The sequence below is a fragment of the Leucoraja erinacea genome, unplaced genomic scaffold (genome assembly GCF_028641065.1).
Source record: "Leucoraja erinacea ecotype New England unplaced genomic scaffold, Leri_hhj_1 Leri_181S, whole genome shotgun sequence".
NCBI lineage: Eukaryota > Metazoa > Chordata > Chondrichthyes > Rajiformes > Rajidae > Leucoraja > Leucoraja erinaceus.
In genome coordinates this window covers 137,094-151,292 of record NW_026576082.1, presented here as the reverse complement: position 1 = coordinate 151,292, position 14,199 = coordinate 137,094, and the positions used below count along the sequence as shown (strand labels likewise).

The 14,199-nt window shown below is 52.3% G+C and overlaps 1 pseudogene; it reads left to right on the top strand.

The window, feature by feature from the left end:
- The window catches only part of LOC129716182 (alpha-2-macroglobulin-like protein 1), a 131,193-nt pseudogene that overhangs the window by 63,015 nt on the left and 53,979 nt on the right, over positions 1–14,199 (top strand).

Genomic DNA, 14,199 nt, shown 5'->3' with positions numbered 1-14,199 from the left:
ACATGTGTAGCCCTAGCAAACCTGCCTGCCAGAATGTCGGTCCCCCTCCAGTTAAGGTGTAACCCGTCCCTTATGTACAGGTCACCCCTACCCCAGAAGAGATCCAATTGGTCTATAAATCTAAATCCTTGCTCCCTGCACCGGTCCCTCAGCCACACATTCAGATCCCTTATCTCCCTGTTCCTGTCCTCACTAGCATGTGGTACTGGAAGCAATCCAGAGATAACCACCCTAGAAGTCCTCCATCTACGCCGCATCTGCTCCCAGGATGAGGTGTTCCGCACCAGGGCATCGGAAATGTCCTCATTCTTCAGGGAACAGGGGTTCCCCTCCCCTACAATAGATGAGGCTCTCACCAGGGTCTCTTCAATACCCCGCAACACTGCTCTCTCTCCCCATCCCCCCACTCGGAACAAGGGCAGAGTCACCCTAGTCCTCAACTTCCACCCCACTAGCCATCACATACAACAAATAGTCCTCGGTCATTTTCGCCACCTCCAACGTGACCCCACCACTCGCCACATCTTCCCAGCTCCCCCCTCCCCCCCCGTCTGCTTTCTGCAGAGACCGCTCCCTCCGTAGCTCTCTGGTCAATTCTTCCCTTCCCACCCGCACCACCCCCTCCCCAGGCACTTTCCCTTGCAACCGCAGGAGATGCTACACTTGTCGCTTTACCTCCCCCCTCGACTCCATTCAAGGACCCAAGCAGTCGTTCCAGGTGCGAAAGAGGTTCACCTGCAACTCCTTGCATCCACTGCTCTGGATGTCAGCTGATCTACATCGGTGAGACTAAGCGTAGGCTTGGCGATTGTTTTGCCGACACCTCCGCTCGGTCCGCATTAACCAACCTGATCTCCCTGTGGCCCAGCATTTCAATTCCCACTCCCATTCGGAATCCAACCTTTCTGTCCTGGGCCTCCTCCATGGCCAGAGTGAGCACCACCAGAAATTGGAGGAGTGACACCTCATATTCCGCTTGGGTAGTCTGCACCCCAGCGGCTTGAACATTGACTTCTCCAATTTCCGGTAACCCATTGCTGTCTCCTCCCCTTCTCAGCTCTCCCTCAGCCCACTGGCTCCTCCTCTTCCTTTCCTCTTCCCGCCCCCCCCCCCCACCCTACATCAGTCTGAAGAAGGGGTTTGGCCCGAAACGTTGCCTGTTTCCTTTGCTCCATAGATGCTGCCTCACCCGCTGAGTTTCGCCAGCACTTTTGTCTAAGGAGATGATAGAAATGGTCTAGGTGAATTTGAGTACTGGATGGAAGTTAGTGGTGAAATGTATGAAGTCAGTGAGTTCTGCATGGGTGCAGGACGTAGCACCAATGCAGTCGTCAATGTAGCGGAGGTAGCGTTCGGGGATAGAACCCAAGCACGACTCGTACAAGGATTGTTCGACGTACCCAACCAAGAGGCAGGCATAGCTGGGGCCCATGCGCGTGCCCATAGCTACGCCTTGGATTTGGAGGAAATGGGAGGAGTCAAAGGAAAAGTTGTTGAGCGTAAGGACCGGCTCTGCTAGGCAGACGAGAATATCAAAAGATGTGGGGATGGAGGTGTAGAGTGACTGGACATCCATAGTGAAGATGAAGGAGTGGGCACCTGGAAAATGGAAGTCATGAAGGAGACGAAGAGTGTGTGAGGTGTCTTGGACATAGGTGGGGAGGGATTTGACCAAGGGGGATAGGATGGAGTCTTATGTGGAAATAAGTTTGGTGTGGCATCACCTCAGTGTTCACAAGCTGCCTACTGCTTATGAAATGAGATCTCCCTTCAATGTCTCTCCTATTGTCTACTTTTGGTACTCTCCTCATTCCATTCCTTCTCCGACAGTCATCGCCGACTTATTTTCTTCTTCCATCCACAACTGTGCTTTTATCTTAGACACTTTAATTTGGATTATGATCCAGCACAAAATCGATTAAACACACTTATGGGGCGGCACGGTGGCGGAGAAGTAGAGTTACTGCCTTACAGCGGCCGAGACCAGGTGCTGTCTGTACAGTTTGTATGTTCCCCCTGTGACCTCATGAGTTTCCTCCGGGTGTTCTGGTTTCCTCCCAATTTGTACGTTAATTGACTTTGGTAAAATTTATAAATTGTCCCTAGAGTACAGGGTGATCGCTGGTCAGTATGAACTCGGTGGGCTGAAGGGCCTGTTTCCATACAGTATTTCTAAAATCCAAAGTCTAAACCAGGAACTGCAGATGCAGGTATACAAAAAAAGTGCTGGAGTCGCCCCCAGCAGATCAAGCAGCACCTCTGAAGTATGTCAAGTCTAAATATCGAGCAAATTTATCTGATGAGCATTTGAAGTCCATCCTCATAATTGGTCCTCAAATTTGGATCCTCAATTCAATGAAATTTTGACATCAAAAAAGCAGCTCCATTCTTCCCATTAACGTGGTTGCATAAAACATTATGATTTTGTTGGTTAACCTTGATTGATGGCTACAAGTTTTAGTTTGAATTTCTTCCATTTGGATTACTAACGTTCTTTTTTGAGTTTATTAAATTTATAAAATTAACATTTATAACCATATAACAATTACAGCACGGAAACAGGCCATCTCGACCCTTCTAGTCCGTGCCGAACACGTATTCTCCCTTAGTCCCATATACCTGCACTCAGACCATAACCCTCCATTCCTTTCCCGTCCATATAACTATCCAATTTATTTTTAAATGATAAAAACGAACCTGCCTCCACCACCTTCACTGGAAGCTCATTCCACACAGCCACCACTCTCTGAGTAAAGAAGTTCCCCCTCATGTTACCCCTAAACTTCTGTCCCTTAATTCTCAAGTCATGTCCCCTTGTTTGAATCTTCGCTACTCTCAGTGGGAAACGCTTATCCACGTCAACTCTGTCTATCCCTCTCATCATTTTAAAGGCCTCTATCAAGTCCCCCATTAACCTTCTGCGCTCCAAAGAATAAAGCCCCAACTTGTTCAACCTTTCTCTGTAACGTAGTTGCTGAAACCCAGGCAACATTCTAGTAAATCTCCTCTGTACTCTCTCTTTTCTTTATTTCTTTAATTTCTTTATTTTTCCCTGCAAAAATGTACCACTGTGGCCCTCATGCTGAAAGGTTTGGAGGCCCCTGCTATAGTATAAAAGGTGGGTGGGATGGCACTGTGCAAAGAGGCGGTGTGTCCCACTTAGGAAACCTCTGGAGACTTTGCGCCCCACCCAAGGTTTCCGTGCGGTTCCTGGAGGTTCCCAGGGGTTTTTGTCAGTCTCCGTACATGCTTCCACTACCTGCAACTTCCGGCAACCACCTGCAATCTCCGGGAACCGCACGGAAACCTTGGGTGGGGCGCAAAGTCTCCAAAGACTTCCGTTCAGGTTTCCTAAGTGGGACAGGGTAACAGTACAGTGTGGGATCACACTGTGTAACAGGGCGGTGTGGGATCACACTGTGTAACAGGGCGGTGTGGGATCACACTGTAATGGGGCGGTGTGGGATCACACTGCGTAACCACACTGTGTAACGGGGCGGTGTGGGATCACACTGTGTAACAGGGCGGTGTGGGATCACACTGTAATGGGGCGGTGTGGGATCACACTGTAACGGGGCGGTGTGGGATCACACTGTAACGGGGCGGTGTGGGATCACACTGCGTAACCACACTGTGTAACGGGGATGTGTGGGATCACACTGTGTAACGGGGATGTGTGGGATCACACTGTAACGGGGCGGTGTGGGATCACACTGTAATGGGGCGGTGTGGGATCACACTGTGTAACGGGGATGTGTGGGATCACACTGTGTAACGGGGATGTGTGGGATCACACTGTAACGGGGCGGTGTGGGATCACACTGTGTAACGGGGATGTGTGGGATCACACTGTAATGGGGCGGTGTGGGATCACTCTGTAACGGGGATGTGTGGGATCACACTGTAACGGGGATGTGTGGGATCACACTTAACGGGGATGTGTGGGATCACACTGTAACGGGGATGTGTGGGATCACACTGTAACGGGGATGTGTGGGATCACACTGTAACGGGGATGTGTGGGATCACACTGTAACGGGGATGTGTGGGATCACACTGTGCAACGGGGATGTGTGGGATCACACTGTAACGGGGCGGTGTGGGATCACACTGTGTAACGGGGATGTGTGGGATCACACTGTAACAGGGATGTGTGGGATCACACTGTGTAACGGGGATGTGTGGGATCACACTGTGTAACGGGGATGTGTGGGATCACACTGTAACGGGGCGGTGTGGGATCACACTGTGTAATGGGGCGGTGTGGGATCACACTGTGTAACGACTCCCCTCCAGCCCCACAGGGGGAGCTGACGCTGCCACTCCACCTGCCCGCCCTCCTGGCTCCCACCGCCCGACTCCTGGTCTTCACCGCCCTGCCCAGTGGTGAGATGGTGGCCCACTCTGCACACATACACATGGACAAGTGCTTCCGCAACAAGGTGAGGAATCTCCCCCCCGTCAAGGATGTACTCCGCTGAGGAACTTCCTTTCTCCCCACTCCCCTACCACCCCTCCCGCCTCTTTCCTTCACCCCCACCCCCCACTCCGCCTCTACCTCCCACCTCTCCCCCTCCATCTGCCTCCCGCTCGCTGCCTCACCGCGCTCTCTCTCACCCGCTGCCTCACCGCGCTCTCTCCCGTTGCAGGTGCAGCTGGGTTTCTCCGTGCCGGAGGAGTTGCCGGGCAGCCAGGTCTCGCTGCACATCGGCGCCGCCCCAGGCTCCCTCTGCGGTCTCCGCATCGTCGACCACAGTGTGCTGCTCCTCAAACCCGAGAGGGAACTCACGGCGCAAAGTGTAAGGCCCAGCCCCACCCTGGGGTGCAGACGGGGGCCCAGCCCCACCCTGGGGTGCAGACGGGGGCCCAGCCCCACCCTGGGGTGCAGACAGGAGGAGGGGGTGGGGAAGTACGGAGGGCTGAGGGAGGAGGAAGGAATGGAGTGAGCACGGGAGGGATTGGACACCTGAGGGAGGGAGAGAGGTGGGAAATGGGTGGGGAAGTGGGGGGGGAAATGGGTGGGGAAGGGGGAGAATGGGTGTCCATCTGCTCCTGAACTTTGCTGTAATTTATTTCACTCCCACCATCTCCCTCCCACACACCCTCTTTCCCCTCTCCCTCGCCCTCATCCCTCTTTCCCTCCCTCTCCCCCCTCTTCCCATTTCTTACTCCTTTTCTCCTCTCTTCCTCCCTCACTCACTCTCTCGCTCCATTACTCCCCCTGTCCCCACAGGTCTACTCCTTGCTGCCGGTCACTGATCTGAACGACTACCCCTACTCGGTGCGTGACTATGACTCTGACAACTGTATTCCTGAGCCTGACAATTCACTGCTCTCACAGGACGAAAAGGACTCTGTCACTGACGTGGCTCAGTTGCTGCAGGTACCACCCAGGGAGTGGGGGGAGGGGGGCAGGGGAGGAGGAGGGGGTCGACAGGGGTTGAAGGTGGGAGGGGATCGATGGGAGTGAGGGAGGGAGGGGGCGATCGGGGGTGAGGGATAGGAGAGAATGGAGGGATGGAATCTGGCGATAGATGGGTGTGGCAGTGAGAAAAAGGAGAGGGCGGGGAAAGGGAGGAGGAGACTGGAGACAAGTAAAGGGGAGAGAGACGTGAGAGAGAGTGGGGAGAGAAGGAATGGGGAGAGAGAGGGAAGAAGCAGGGAAGTGGGGAGAGGAGTGTGAGGAGGGAAGGAGTGGGGAGTGAAATAGGGGTAGTGAGGTAGGAGGTGCGGGTAGTAGCGATGTGAATGAGTGTGGGGAGAGGGAGGGTTAGGGGGAGAGGGAGATAGAGGGGAGAGGATTAGGTAAGAGGGTGAGGGAGTGAGGGGAGACGGGAAGTGGAGAGGGTGCAATGGAGGGAGGGATCGTGAGCTAAGGTAGGTGTGGGGGGGGTGAAGGAGAGACAAGGGTGGAGGAGGGGCAGTGACTGGGGTGGACCCTGCCCTCTGACCTCTGCCCTCTCCACAGGGCCTGGGCCTGAAGGTCTTCACGGACCTGGACTACCAGGTGCCCCTCAAATGCGAGTACGATTTTCAATATGCGGACTATCGTAAGCAGTGACCTCCCCCCACTGACCCCTCACCTCTGACCTTGCTCTGAACCCCGCTGATCCCTCAGTCACCTCCGACCCCCCGCTGACCCCACTCTGAACGCCGCTGATCCCTCAGTCATCTGGCCCGACCCTTGATAACCCTCCACTGACCCCCATGCCCCGACCCCTGACCCTGCCATCACACCCACCCCGTACCCTCTGACGTCACACTCCCTAATTCCCCTTCCCCCCCACGTGGTCCCGTGAGCCCCCCCAGACTGGGGACCATCAGTGACCCACTACATCCTCACACCCCTCTCACGCTCACCCCCCCCCCCCTCACTCTTGCCGCATCCCATCACCCTCACCCCCCCTCCATCACCCTCACCCCCCCTCCATCCACACCCCCCCTCCTCACCCTCACCCCCCTCCATCACCCTCACCCTCCCCCCTCCATCCCCTCCCCCCCCTCCATCGCCCCCCCCCCCATCCACCCCCCCCTCCATCGCCCTCACCCCCCCCATCACCCTCACCCCCCCCCTCCATCACCCTCACCCCCCCCCTCCATCACCCTCACCCCCCCTCCATCACCCCCACCCCCCCCTCCATCACCCTCACCCCCCCTCCATCACCCTCACCCCCCCCTCCATCACCCTCCCCCCCTCCTCCATCCCCCTCCCCCCCCTCCATCACCCTCACCCCCCCCTCCCCCCCTCCACACCCTCACCCCCCCCTCCATCACCCTCACCCCCCCTCCATCACCCTCACCCCCCCTCCATCACCCTCACCCCCCTCCATCACCCTCACCCCCCCCCTCCATCACCCTCACCCCCCCTCCATCACCCTCACCCCCCCTCCATCACCCTCACCCCCCCCCTCCATCGCCCTCACCCCCCCCTCCATCGCCCTCACCCCCCCCCTCCATCGCCCTCACCCCCCCTCCATCGCCCTCACCCCCCCCCCTCCATCACCCTCACCCCCCCTCCATCACCCTCACCCCCCCCTCCATCACCCTCACCCCCCCCCTCCATCACCCTCACCCCCCCTCCACTCACCCCCCTCTCACCCTCACCCCCTCCATCGCCTCCCCCTCCCCCCCCTCCATCACACCCTCACACCCCCCCCCTCCATCACCCTCACCCCCCCTCCATCACCCTCACACCCCCCCCTCCCACCCTCACCCCCCCCCATCACCCTCACCCCCCCTCCATCGCCCTCACCCCCCCTCCATCGCCCTCACCCCCCCTCCATCGCCCTCACACCCCCCCTCCATCACCCTCACCCCCTCCATCGCCCTCACCCCCCCTCCATCGCCCTCACCCCCCCCCCTCCATCACCCTCAACCCCCTCCATCACCCACCCCCCCTCCATCGCCCACCCCCCCTCCATCACCCTCAACCCCTCTCCATCCCCCTCACCCCCCTCCCCCTCACTCCTCACCCCCTGCCCTTAACCCCTCCGCCCCCTCACCCCCAACATCCTCACCCCTCCCCCTGCTCACTGGACCTGTTCCCACCAGCTGTGACACAGGCACTAATGGAAATGGATTTAGCAATGCCAATGGTCTCAGTGTCCGCGGGGCCCAGGCATGTTCCAGGTCCGCCAGTACTTCCCCGAGACCTGGCTCTGGGACCTGATTCCAGTCGGGTAGGTTCATCGCACCACACACTGTCTGTCGACCTCACCCCCTCCCTCACCTCACCTGGGATGATGGCTGTAGGGGCCGGGGTGGTGGGTATAGAGGTGGGGAAAGGGCGCGGGGGGGTGTGGGTGGCGGCCGAGGAGGCGTGGTTTTCGGGGGGCGGTACAGACAGGGAGGGGTGCAGGGGCCTGAAGGGTGGTTACAAACAGGGAGAGGTGATTTTCAGGGGGAAAGGGTTTCAGATGTTGAGGGTAGACAAAAGTGCTGGAGTAACTCAACGGTGCAGCAGCATCTAAGGAGCGAAGGAAATAGGCAACGTTTCGGGCCGAAACCCTTCTTCAGACTGATCAGATGTTGAGGGGTGTTTTTTTTTTTTGGGGGGGGGGGGGGCTTACTGAGATGGGGAAGGGTTGGGGTTGGGGTTGGGGCCACAGACAGGGAGGGGTGGTTTTCGGGGGGGGGGGGGGGGGGAAGGAGCTGGTACGGGTGGGACAGCAGGGAGAGGATGGGTTGATGGGTCTTCCCTGTGTCACAGGCCAGAGGGCCGGGCCTCGGTGGAGCTGACGATCCCGGACACCATCACGGAGTGGAAGGGCAGCGTGTTCTGCAACGGGGAGACCGGCTTCGGCCTCTCGCCCACCGCCTCCTTCACCACCTTCAAGCCCTTCTTCCTGGAGCTGGCCCTACCCTACGCTGTGGTCAGGAGCGAGGGCTTCACCCTCAAGGCCAAGCTCTTCAACTACCTGGCCCACAGCCTCATGGTGAGGGGGACCCACGGGTTGGGGGGGGGAGGGGGCACCCACGGGTGGGGAGGCACCCATGGGCCGCGGGGAGGAGGGCAAGAGTTCCCGGTGCCAACCCTGACTGTTCCTGCATTCCCTCCTCACCGCCTCGCCCAGGCCTGTGACTAGTGGTGCGTCTGGACCCATTGCTGATAGTAGTTGATATCACCGATGTGGATAAGAATGTGCATAAGACATGATCAGTTGACACTGAAACAGATGGTATTGCAGAGAATTGCATATTTATCAGCTGGGCAAAAGGGATTTGGATATGTATGAATATGACACTGTACAGCACAGGAACAGGCCCTTCAGCCCACAATTTCCATGCCCATCATGATGCCACATTTAATCTCCTCTGCCTGCACGTGATCCATATCCCTTCATTTACAGCTTATCCATGAGCCAGTCGAACAGCTTCTTTCATGCCACCATTGTACCTGCCCAAAAACATCCCTGGCAGCGTGTTCCCGACACCAACCACTCTCTGTGTTACAACTGCCCTTCCCATCTCCTTTTAACTTTGCCCCTTTCACTTTAGAGCTCTAAGATGTGTTTACGGAGAGTCAAATCAAGGTCAGACATTCACAGTGAACGTTGGGCCCTGGGGAGTGTTGTAGAGCAGAGCGATTGAGGAGTACAGGTGCAGCGTTCCTCTGAAAACAATCTCACTGGTAGATCATGGCAAGTAGATTAAATGTAAAGAAGGTGTATGGTATGCTAGCCTTCATTGCTTGGGGCATTGAGTATAAGTGTCAGAAAGTCAGGATGCAGCTCTATAGGACTTTGGTCAGGCCGCATTTGGAGTATAGTGTGCAGTTCTGGTCATCCATTACAGGAAACATAGAAACATAGAAAATGGGTGCAGGAGTAGGCCATTCTGGCCCTTCGAGCCTGCACCACCATTCAATATGATCATGGCTGATCATCCAACTCAGTATCCTGTACCTATAACCATATAACAATTACGCACGGAAACAGGCCATCTCGACCCTTCTAGTCCGTGCCGAACACATAATCTCCCCTAGTCCCATATACCTGCGCTCAGACCATAACCCTCCATTCCCTTCCCATCCATATAACTATCCAATTTATTTTTAAATTATAAAAACGAACCTGCCTCCACCACCTTCACTGGAAGCTCATTCCACATAGCTACCACTCTCTGAGTAAAGAAGTTCCCCCTCATGTTACCCCTAAACTTCAGTCCCTTAATTCTCAAGTCATGTCCCCTTGTTTGAATCTTCCCTACTCTCAGTGGGAAAAGCTTTTCCACGTCAACTCTGTCTATCCCTCTCATCATTTAAAAAACCTCTATCAAGTCCCCCCTTAACCTTCTGCGCTCCAAAGAATAAAGCCCTAACTTGTTCAACCTTTCTCTGTAACTTAGTTGCTGAAACCGAGGCAACATTCTAGTAAATCTCCTCTGTACTCTCTCTATTTTGTTGACATCCTTCCCATAATTAGGCGACCAAAATTGTACACCATACTCCAGAATTGGCCTCACCAATGCCTTGTACAATTTTAACATTACATCCCAACTTCTATACTCAATGCTCTGATTTATAAAGGCCAGCAGCACACCAAAAGCTTTCTTTACCACCCTATCTACATGAGATTTCACTTTCAGGGAACTGTGCACAGTTATTCACAGATCCCTCTGTTCACCTACATTCTTCAATTCCCTACCATGTACCATGTACCTGCCTTCTCTCCATACCCCCTGATACCTTTAGCCACAAGGGCCACATCTAATTCCCTCTTAAATATAGCCAATGAACTGGCCTCAACTACCTTCTGTGGCAGAGAATTCCAGAGATTCACCACTCTCTGTGTGAAAAATGTTTTTCTCATCTCGGTCCGAAAAGATTTCCCCCTTATCCTTAAACTGTGGAAGGATGTGGAAGCTTTGGTGTGGTGGTTTTCCAGCAGCTGAGGTTTACCTTAATCTGAAGAAGAGTCTCGACCTGAATAAGGGGGGTGTGGTGTCAAATGGGATAGTCGAGGATGGAGTTAAAGGGAAAGGGTTTCTTAAATGTGTGAGCGGAGACAGAGGGGTGTAAAATGAGGGTAGAAGCAATAGGTAGCAAGGTGAAAAGTAAACGTGGCAGGCAGACAAATCCAGGGCAAAAATCAAAAAGGGCCACTTTTCAACATAATTGTATAAGGGGTAAGGGTGTCGTAAAAACAAGCCTGAAGGCTTTGTGTCTCAATGCAAGGAGCATTCGTAATGAGGTGGATGAGTTGAATGTGCAGGTAGCTATTAGTGACTATGATATAGTTGGGATCACGGAGACATGGCTCCAGTGTGACCAAGGCTGGGAGTTGAACATCCAGGGATATTCAATATTCAGGAGGGATAGACGGAAATGAAAAGGAGGTGGGGTACCATTGCTGGTTAGAGAGGAGATTAACGCAATAGAAAGGAAGGACATTAGCTTGGAGGATGTGGAATCGATATGGGTAGAGCTGCGAAATACTAAGGGGTAGAAAACGCTAGTGGGAGTGGTGTACAGGCCACCTAACAGTAGTAGTGGAGTTGGGGATGGCATCAAACAGGAAATTAGAAATGTGTGCAACAAAGGTAAAACAGTTATAATGGGTGTCTTCAATCTATATAAAGATTGGGTGAATCAAATTGGCAGGGGTGCTGAGGAAGAGGATTTCTTGGAATGTATGTGGGTTAGTTTTCTAAATGAACATGTAGAGGAACCAACGAGAGAGCAGGCTATTCTAGACTGGTCATTGAGTAATGAGGAAGGGTTAGTTAGCAGTCTTGTTGTGCTTGGCCCCTTGGGCAAGAGTGACCATAATATGGTTGAGTTCTTCATTAGATGGAGAGTGACATAGTTAATTCAGAAACAAGGGTTCTGAACTTAAAGAAAGGTAACTTTGACGGTATGAGATGTGAATTGGCCAAGATAGACTGTCAATTGATTCTTAAAGGGTTGATGGTGGATATGCAATGGAAGGCATTTAAAGACTGCCTGGATGAACTACAACAATTGTTCATCCCAGTTTGGCAAAAGAATAAATCAGGGAAGGTAGTGCATTAGTGGATAACAAGGGAAATCAGGGATAGTATCAAAACAAAAGATGAAGCATACAAATTAGCCAGTAAAAGCAGCCTACCAGAGGACTGTGAGAAATTCAGAGTCCAGCAGAGGAGGACAAAGGGCTAAATTAGGAAAGGGAAAATAGATTATGAAAGAAAACTGGTAGGGAACATAAAAACTGACTGCAAAGGTTTTTATAGATATGCGAAGAGAAAAAGATTAGTTAAAGCAAATGTAGGTCCCTTGCAGTCAGAACAGGTGAATTGATCATGGGGAACAAGGATATGGCAGACTAATTGAATAACTACTTTGGTTCTGTCTTCACTAAGGAAGACATAAATAATCTGCCGGAAACAACAGGGGACCGGGGGTCAAATGAGATGGAGGAACTGAGTGAAATCCAGGTTAGCCGGGAAGTGGTGTTAGGTAAATTGAATGGATTAAAGGTCGATAAATCCCCAGGGCCAGATAGAGTGCATCCCACAGTACTTAAGGAAGTTTCCCCAGAAATAGTGGATGCATTAGTGATAATTTTTCAAAACTCTTTAGATTCTGGAGTAGTTTCTGAGGATTGGAGGGTATCTAATGTAACCCCACTTTTTAAAAAGTGATGGAGAGAGAAAACGGGGAATTACAGACCAATTAATCCAACATCGGTAGTGGGGAAACTGCTAGAGTCAATTATTAAAGATGGGATAACAGCACATTTGGAAAGTGGTAAAATCATTGGACAAAGTCAGCATGGATTTACGAATGGTAAATCATGTCTGACGAATCTTATAGAATTTTTTGAGGATGTAACTAGTAGAGTGGATAAGGGAGAACCAGTGGATGTGTTATATCTGGACTTTCCGAAGGCTTTCAACAAGGTCCCACATAAGAGATTAGTATACAAACTTAAAGCACACGGTATTGGGGGTTCAGTATTGATGTGGATAGAGAACTGGCTGGCAGACAGGAAGCAAAGAGTAGGAGTAAACGGGTCCTTTTCACAATGGCAGGCAGTGGCTAGTGGGGTACCGCAAGGCTCAGTGCTGGGACCCCAGCTATTTACAATATATATTAATGATTTGAACGTGGGAATTGCGTGCAATATCTCCAAGTTTGCGGATGACACTAAGCTGGGGGGGGGCAGTGTTAGCTGTGAGGAGGATGCTAGGAGGCTGCAAGGTGACTTGGATTGGCTGGGTTAGTGGGCAAATGCATGGCAGATGCAGTATTATGTGGATAAATGTGAGGTTATCCACTTTGGTGGCAAAAACAGGAAAGTAGACTATTATCTGAATGGTGGCCGATTAGGAAAAGGGGAGTTGCAACGAGACCTGGGTGTCATGGTACACCAGTCATTGAAAATAGGCATGCAGGTGCAGCAGGCAATGAAGAAAGCGAATGGTATGTTAGCATTCATAGCAAAAGGATTTGAGTATAGGAGCAGAGAGGTTCTGCTGCAGTTGTACAGGGTCTTGGTGAGACCACACCTGGAGTATTGCGTACAGTTTTGGTTTCCTAATCTGAGGAAAGACATTCTTGCTGTAGAGGGAGTACAGAGAAGGTTCACCAGACTGATTCCTGGGATGTCAGGACTTTCATGTGAAGAAAGACTGGATAGACTCGGCTTGTACTCGCTAGAATTTAGAAGATTGAGGGGAGATCTTATAGAAATACAAAATTCTTAAGGGGTTGGACAGGCTAGATGCAGGAAGATTGTTCCTGATGTTGGGGAAGTCCAGAACAAGGGGTCACAGTTTAAGGATAAGGGGGAAATCTTTTAGGACCAAGATCTAGAGATGCTGCCTGACCTACTGAGTTACTCTAGCACTTTGTGTCTTTGTTTTACTATAACACTGCTTAGATTAGAGGCTATTAAGAAGAGGGTGGACAGCCTTGGATTGTTTTGACTGGAACGCCAGAGGCTAGGGGAAGACCTGATAGAAATATATAAAATTATGAGAGACGTAGATATGGTCGGCAGTTAGGACCTTTTTCCCAGGATGGAAATGTCAAAGACTAGATGCATAGTTATAAGGTGAGAGGAGCAAGTAGTTTACAGAGAGTGGTGTGGGCCTGGAACATGCTGCCATGGTGGCGGTGGTACAGATACGATAGTGGTGTTTATGAGGCACATGGATTTGCAGAGAATGGAGGATATGGATCATGTTTGGGTAGATAAGATGAGTTTATCTTGACACAGACACTGTGGGCCAGAGGGTGAGCTAGTTCCTGGGCTGCACTGTTTATGTTCTGTGTTCATTAATGTGAGCTCACCACCAGGATGGTGCAGAATGTTTTGGACACACTGGCGTTCATTAGTCAGAGATTGAGTACAGAGGTGGGGACGTCATGGTACAGCTTTACAAGACAGTACTGTGTGTAACTTTGAGCACTCTACTACACGAAAGATGCCATTCAGCTGGAAAGAGTGCAGTGATTTCTGAGGGTGTTTCCAGCACTTGAGGGCATGAACTATAGGGAGAGGTTGAGCAGGCTTGGACTTTATTCACTGGAGTGCAGGAGGATGAGGGGATATCTTATAGAGGTTATTCAATCACGAGGGGAATAGATAAGGTGAATACCCAGAGTAGGGGAATCAAGAACCAGGGGACATAAGTTTAAGGTGATATGGGGATGATTTAATAGGAACCCGAGGGGCAACATTTTCAGACCCAGCGTGAGTGGTATCTGGAACG